Source organism: Amphiura filiformis, chromosome 17 (genome assembly GCF_039555335.1).
Source record: "Amphiura filiformis chromosome 17, Afil_fr2py, whole genome shotgun sequence".
In the NCBI taxonomy this organism is placed as follows: domain Eukaryota; kingdom Metazoa; phylum Echinodermata; class Ophiuroidea; order Amphilepidida; family Amphiuridae; genus Amphiura; species Amphiura filiformis.
Window position 1 is genome coordinate 24,692,290 of NC_092644.1, and position 8,699 is coordinate 24,700,988.

The 8,699-nt window shown below is 35.3% G+C and overlaps 1 long non-coding RNA gene across 1 annotated transcript; it reads right to left on the bottom strand.

Moving 5' to 3' along the window:
- Positions 1–307: 307 nt before the first annotated feature.
- On the bottom strand, positions 308–2,002 carry LOC140137514 (uncharacterized). Its single transcript, XR_011856855.1, has 3 exons — positions 1,887–2,002; positions 907–1,013; positions 308–374 (listed from the first exon to the last, which is right to left on the bottom strand). It is a non-coding gene; the product is annotated as an uncharacterized lncRNA (long non-coding RNA).
- Between the last annotated feature and the right edge of the window lie 6,697 nt (positions 2,003–8,699).

Sequence of the window (8,699 nt, forward strand, 5' to 3'; positions counted from 1 at the left end):
CCAAAATGGCATATTTAGATGTCACATATACTGGTACCAAAGCCGCAAGGGAGAACGCTAAAGAACGAGATTATAAATACGTGCAGGTCATCTAAAACATTTTCATTAAATGATTATAGTAATGTTGTGGTTTCCATACTAACGAAAGATGGATAACTATAAAATGTCCTTTTATTATGCTGACAGTAGAGGGCGTCATCGTCTCATGCATTTTGTTTTTGCATTGCACATCCGGTTTATATAGGAATTTTTTATGATGATTTCGTATAACAATTCTCACCGGCTTCAGAGGAAGTGTTTATGATAACACCTCCACCGGAACTTTCGCCTTCCATGTACTGCACAGCTAACTTGGTACCGATTATAACACCGTTCTATTTAGGATCAGTAAAAAGAACAAGATGTAAAATAAATGTTGTGTTCATGTTGTGAGAATGGAATACATCATAATGATGGTGTATATCCATCTTTTACAGCTTGGGCACTATTTTTTAAAGAACTTTTCGCTAATTCGTATATTTTAGTTTAGTTATTTTAGTCTTAGACTCCTCCACCGCAACTTTCACCTTCAATGTGCTGCACAGAAATGTAACATCGAAGCTGCACTCAAACTCTCTTCAGAAGTGCAAAAGAAGCAATTATACATGGTATTGCCTTAAGTCTATTAATTCCTCTTCTCTACCCCTCCGCTGTTAATTGTACAAAAATGTATACTTGTATGTATGGGGTGAGTTGACCTCAATGTTTATCAACAAGGGCAAGGGACTGGTATATCGATATGCTTGAGTGAGTTTTGTTAAGTTTAATATAGTTTCCGTTTTTGATTTCATTCAAAAGAATATGACAAATAATAATTTTCTTATGTCTCAGTGTCTAATACGTATATGTACATTAAAAATGACCTACCAAATTTACTTGTAGCATCTTTTCCCAATCAGCTTCATTCACTATTCCCGCATTATTACACACGATATGAAGGTTGTTGTATGTTGCTATGACTTGTTTGAAACATTCTGCGTGGGAAAACAATGATTTCTATGTGTTACTTAGTCTCAGACTAGCTATGTGTAGTATTTTTTTACAGCTAGCCTGAAGCTGCTGTCAAACATTACGCAATATACTATTTTGTGACATAGAAAACGAAACAATTTATACATTGTTACAAAAATTAAGAAATTTCGAAAATTTACTCAGTGTCAACATTTAGTACGACATTTTGAATGGCAACCGATCAAAACCGTGATTTTGTAACAATTCAAGTTAACCACGCAGCAGACTCTCCTTCCTGGCTATCTCATAGGGTATCAGACGGTACTCAGCAAGTAAAAAGATTTCAAGTGTCTCAGGTATACTGTAAACTTCTCTTTGCAATGCAAATACATGCTACAAATTACACAATAATTACCTGAAATGTTTCCCCTTTGTATCAACTACACTGGGTTTCAGAAAAGAACGGCAGTCCTTGCTCATATTAACCCGAGCGCCCGGTTAATGAGCGACATACGCGGAGCTTTGTGTTCACTTCAAAGGCGCTGATCTGCGCCAACAAACGATTTGACGCACAATCGGCCAATCAGATCATCGGTTTGTTGCTATGATTGTCAGACGATTTAATTCAGCCAATCACGCTCTCAAAATGTAAACAAGTGCCGTTCTTCTATAACAAAAACCGCTGACTCTCTTTATCATTTATAGTCCTTGTTACCCCATTCTAGGATCTCAACCATGCTCACCTACAATGCACTTCTATAACACATTTGTTCATTCATAAAATGACTTTTAACTGTGTTGTGTTACTTTAATTTACAAGGTATATGTAGACAAGTTTTGGATAAAAGACCATTATTTATTTATTTATTTATATTTTTGCCCGTAATGTCTCGTACCTTCCATTTGGTCTTTCGATGTCACGTCACATTTGCAAACATGAATTCGTCCTGTACCGAACTCCTTTTCTAGTTCTGTCTGCGTTTCTCTTATAACTTCTTCATCAATATCTATAATGAATACTGCCTACAAAAGAATTGTGAAATTCAAAATATTGTAAACGGGTTAACTTGTCAGGAGCCTGAGCAATCATTTTAAAGTTCCATGTGTTAAAACAATAGAGTGCTAAAATTTCTCCTCTTCCCCAAGAAATCTTTAACCCCTGTCAACATGTCGCAAGTCATTGCCATCCCACGTTATTAAATTTATATATCATCCCCCGGGACACCCGGGGGGACACCGTCATACCTAATTCGCTTAATTCGCTTGCCCTACGGCTAGTACATAATATCGCACATTCCCTAAAATGAACTTTGATTGCTGATTTTTATTCGGATGCGCCGTCGTCGGATATCACATTACCGGTGGAAACTACAGTGCAGCCAATCACTGTGTGAAAATGGTCAAGCTTTCGTCAGATGTGGCTCTGACTTCATCAGGACTAAAGACAGAATTGAAAAAGCAAGTCTTATATACAGGGAAAATAAGATGCTGCCATATGATTGGCTAACAGAGAAGTCTATTGTTGTGAACAAACAAGCACTTTCTGTGACTTCCTGTTTATGTCACAATATATTGTTCTCAAAGAACAAAGAATGTAAAGGAACCTACTTCCTGTTATATCATAAGAGAAAACTATTGTAAGTGAACAAAGGAATGGAATCCGTCGTTAACAATGGAATGGAATCCCGTCGTTAATGACATGGTGTTTCAAATGTGTTGTTACTGACAAGTAACAATTATATAGACATGTAATTACCTTTGCTTGTTTTTGAAGCATTATTTCTACCATAGCTTTCCCAATGCCTCTTGCTCCACCTGTAACAAGCGCTACTTTTCCTGCAATATCCATAATGTTTCTTACGCTGTTGATTGAATTAATGTAAGTACGTACATTGAATATCTCTTCCGAACCAAAATGCGACCTTCAACCGTACAGATGAAATTTGTTTGATGTTTACTGACCAGCGCTTCGGACAAGTTCAATTACAACAGGGTGATCAAACTGCAACGGGCAGAGTACAATGTGTACGATGTGTACAATACTCGCATATCTCTCTTACAGCATGTACAGGGTGTTCTAAAAATTGGCCTTACAAAATTGCATTTAATAGAAAACGAAGAGGTATTTTTGTATAAGTTATGATTCGACGGTCACGTTAGCATTCAAAACGGAATGCTAACAATATCATTGTCTTTATCATCATCATTCACATCATATCATCGTCATCTACGGGGAGCAGTCCTGGCTGCGATGTACGCGGTTTTGGGTAAAGCGCGATCTTATGCAAGCGCGATCTTATCTTATTGCTCTATAGGTTTATTTGACAGTATGGAAGTGGAATTTTGAAATCGTTCAAAATTTATTATCTGATTGCATGCAACAACCTTGGTTTAATTGAAAGTAGAGCATGTCTCTACCTTTTTGCCTGTTGCTCGGGGGATTAATTTGCCTGATGCTTGGGGGATTAATTCCTTGCAAATCCAAAATACACGGAGCAATCTTTTTCCAAGGTCTGTGCAACAGGCAATTGCATGGAAAATTGCATCGTGTAAGCTGGCCTTTATCCACTTCAATAATAGGATTATTGATTGGTGTTGTGACTATGAAATAAGACAGATGTCGCGCCAGCTTAAGTGACCGATGAATACGACCTTCGTACACATTTTACACCATAACTCAGAATACAATTTAGGGAATTTACGGCTCGTTTGTGCTGCCGGGTCACTAATATACATAGCAAAGTTACAAATCTCTACTGCACAGGCAGAATGTTCATCCACATTTAGGTCCATGTCTGGAGTGGAAGTACAAGTTCAAGACTTGTAACTTCAACTGATCAATGATTGTGAAGATCAGTCATTCATTCTTTCGACATCGCATTACATTGTTCTATGAAAAAGAACATAAGATCTAAGTCACTAATCTACCCCAATTACTGATAATTACCCCTTGTGCTTGCTCTCTGTTCCTGGTCTGGTTAGTTAATCGCTCATTGCCTCAAGGATGATAATTGTTGAATTAGTGGTCACGGTGGCCGAGCGGAACGGGTAACGACTCATAATCGGAAGGTCGGTAGCCCTTGAGTAAGGCACTTTATCTCGATTACTCCTCTCCACCCAGGTGTATAAATGGGTACCGGCATTCATAAATGCTGGGAAGGTAACAGAATCGCTGTGGAGGTGTAGTGATCCCTCTATAGCAACATTATACTGAGTCTGGCCCAATGAAAGAGAGATGGGCACTCCGATCACTGTTTAAACAGGATCGTCTCCTTTACCTTTTTAGTGGTCACACTTCGAAGCTTTTACTGACAGCTTATCAGTAGGGATCCATGGGTACAATTTCATGTCCTTTTTCATAGAGCAACCCAACTATAGGTAGCAGTTTATTATCACTGATTGGCACGGGAGGATTACTCACATAGTGCTCACATGGTTGTCATGTTATATACAGTCATATATGTGGTGAATTTCAAATGGGAAAATAATTACATGATGTCGAAAATTGGTAAATACATTTCGTGTTGTCAAATACATTGTAAAAATGTCAGTAATTGAAAGAAATCTTTACATACAGAAAAGTACGTGAAAAGCAAAGAATGAAAACAACAAAATAAGTCGGTTAGGGCTATTAGGTTTAAACAAAGTTTGCAAACTTTTGAAAGGTAAGAGTATTCTATGACAAGTCAACGTACCCAATTCCCCAATAATTCAAAACTGTCCCATTAAGGGCTGGGGTATGAACGTTTGGACAGTATTTATTGTGGGACATTAGAGCACATCAGACATATCGAATTGCACTCTGAATACGAAGAATGTCATTCTGATATCAATTAATTTTGATTTTTTTTGAAATTCGCAATTTAATACACATTTTATGGCAAATCATTAAAAATTGATATTTTTGATATTTAACAGTACTTGAAGTAAACTTTATAAATCTGATGATTTATACTCAAAGTGTATGTAGGTGGGATGAAAAGCCGACGATCAATTGAAAATTTTGACCTTTCGTATTGAAGATATGGATTTTGTTCCCAAAACACCAAAAAAAATTAGGTATTTTTGGGAAAATTTCAATATGAAAGGTCAACCGTCGGCTTTCCCTCCTGCTACATACACTTTAAGAATATGTCATTAGATTTATATAATTTACTTCGAGGACTGTTATATATCAAAATTTGAAAAATATCAAATTTTATAATTTGTCATAAAATTTGTATTATATGTGACCGTCCACGGCGAATGAGCCGTAAATTCCTCCCCCGGTCAATTTTGTTTTATTTCGTGTTTAAAGAATAAACATCATAAACTTTAAAATGGTATATCATTTGACTTCAAACGATATCCAGAAGCGGAGTTATGGTTAGTTAAACTTTGCTCCTTCAACAAAATTATAGCTTTTTCCGTTTCTATGTGTGTCTCTTTTTCCACATTGCTGGCAATAAATATCAAACAGTCATAATTGGCGGTCATTTCAAATCATCCCCAAGTCAACGAAGGTTCTCTCATTGTTAATTGTTGGTTATGCATACCTATACAAATAACCCACCACTTGAAAAGGATTTAGCAAAAAAGCAAACAAAGACCAGAGCTATTAAAAGTTCTATAGCCATCTAAGGTAGAAGCTTATTATCCACTTCAATAATAGGATTATTGATTGGTGTTGTGACTATCAAAATAAGACAGATGTCGCGCCAGCTTAAGTGACCGATGAATACGACCTTCGTACACATTTTACACCATAACTCAGAATACAATTTAGGGAATTTACGGCTCGTTTGTGCTGCCGGGTCACATATTGTGATTTTCAAAACATGAAAATTATTTGATATCAGAAAGACATGCTTCGTATTCAGAATGCAATTCGATAGGTCTGAGGTGCTCTCATGTCCCACAAAAAATACTGTCGAAACACAATAAACGCTCATTTTAGATCCCTTAATCTGACGATATTGCATTTCCGTTAACTATCCTCAAGATCTGCTCGTTCGCGGAATTGCTTGGTGTCAAAAGGAATAATTCGTATTTCTCTAGCGTAAATCTAATCAAATATATGGTCATATTAAACTATAATAATAATAATAATAATAATAATAATAATAATAATAATAATAATAATAATAATAATAATCACCAGCATGCATTTATTTTAGGTCGCCATTTTGCAAACGCCTGTGGGTCTATGATCACAAACTATTCTATTTGACAAAAATAATACGAAAACGGAGAAAAAATCAAGATGCATACAATTTGCAAATCGTTCAAAGTTTATTATAGTAACATTTTTAAAAAGGTTGCTCCAAATAAAGGGTTCACAAAAAATACCCCCCTAAAATTACAAGACATTTCTTTGCATAACTTGACATACATTTCGTTGTTTTGAAAAATCTAAAACCTGTGAATAAAGGAATCATTTTCCTACCCTCATAAAGTTCTTTCCTTAAAAAATATTTTTGTTTGGGCCAAAAATAATCACATTTTTCAAAAATGATGCTTTCAGAAAAAGTTGTACTTTTCCACATCATATACATTTAATGTACAAAAACATTCTCGATATCAATTTTTTGATTTATTTAATGGTGTTTTTGTTTTCCTTAATCATTTTGCAGTATAAAACAATGACTAATTGACATCAGTGTACGGGGTTTTTCTAGAAGATTTTATTGAGCCGGTGTTTCAAAAATGGTAAAATCAATTTAGGAATTACAAAAAATTTCTTTGCATAACTTAACATTCATTTTGTTGATTTGAAAAATTTAAAAACCTGTGAATAGAGGCATCTTTTTGCTATCCTACTAAAGTTATCCCTTCTCAAAATCTTTTTGTTTTGGTCAAAAATAATCACTTTAAAATTATGCTTTAAATAAAGTTGCGCTTTTCAACATCCCATACATGTAAAGTTTTTATTTTTTAACTTCCGTGGTCGGGGTACGCGCTGGTGAATTGCGATCGCGTAAAAGTGACAAGGTCGCCTACTACGCGCTGAACAGACAACCAATGGGTCAACCGACTTGTCAGGTGCGTTGATCAGCCAATCAGCGTGGTTGCTTATTTTTCTGTGTGTACGCTCGTAGACGCTTGGCGCACAGGTCGGACAACGGAAGTTTAAAAACAACTTTAATGTACAAAACTTTCTCGGTATCAATGTTACAATTGAATTAATTGGGGTTTTTTTCCTTCACCTTTTTTTCTTTGAACTCTTTATTCACCCAGTGCATCCATCAGGTAGTGCAAAATAATGATTTGTTGAAGCTAATTTTGACATAAATGAGGATGTTGAAAAGTGCAACTTTTTCTGAAAGCATCATTTTAGAAAACGTGATTATTTTTGGCCAAAACAAAAAGAGTTTCAGACGAAAGAACGTTCGGAGGGTAGAAAAACAATTCCTTTATTCACAGGTTTTTAAATTTTTCAAATCCACGAAATGTATGTCAAGTTATGCAAAAAAATGTTTTGTAATTTTAGGGGGAGTTATTTTTTATGAACCCTTTATGTTGTAACAAAATATTATTTTAAAATATTATTTTATATGTTTGCAAAACAATTATTTCACAAACTGACATTTTAGATTTTATGATACAAAATATTTTTTAAATGGTTTCCTTATTTTTCTAATAAGTAGATTTTTAAAGTTACTATTTAAACGTTTTATAATCGTTTTAATTGATATTTTGTGCATCTTCTACATTCCATCTACTATTCCATCTTTCTACATGGAATAGTATGCGAACAGATAGCAAATAAGTCCCTTAGCAAATTAATATCTCATTCATAAAGTTCAATGCAATTTTGAAAATCGGTGAAAAGGAGGAGCATGATGACAAAACAAACATATGCCAAATCGGACGGTTAGAGATGCAAGTGGCGATATCAATTGCATTTCCATTTCCCATTATAATTGTTCGACTGCAGCATCACGGAGTTTCATGTAGGTATCCTCAAGACCTGTTCGTTCTCGGAATGGTTTGGTTTCATCTGGAATGATTTCATATTTCTCTTTTGGAACATACATGGCTGCTGCATGGTAAGGCTCTTCGATAAGTTTTACAAAATGTTATGCCAACTCTTGGGTCCTACAAAATCAACAACCACAGGGAAATCACATGATCATGGTAAATGATCATGGTAATGAATACCAGAATATCATCTGGTACACTTCTTCAACTCTTTATCGTCGTCATCGTTGTTGCCATTGGCTTTGTCATTGTCATCATTATCATCATCGTTATCATCGTCATCATCATCATCATCATCATCATCATCATCATCATCATCATCATCATCATCATCATCATCACATCATCATCATCATCATTATCATTACAATCATCCTCATCATCATCAATACCAGCCATCTTCATTATTATCATCATCACTATGGTTCTTTTCATCATCGTCACCTTCTAAACCCTTCCTCTTCTTTATCATTATTTCCATTAATATTGGTATCGTTGAAATGATTATTATTCTCAATATTATCATGATTTCTTTATCGTCATCATTACTAGCGAGCGATGATGATGATCGTTATATACGTGTAATCATGTTTGGACAAGGCATCCAGTAGGTGTTGAAAAAGGTTTTCATGTAACTCATTTTCAAGTTTTATGATTCTGTGTAGGTTTCTTAAGATTCCACCATCGCATACACGTCAACATTATCACCATCATCACAATGTTATTCTCCTCATCGTCATTATCATCAA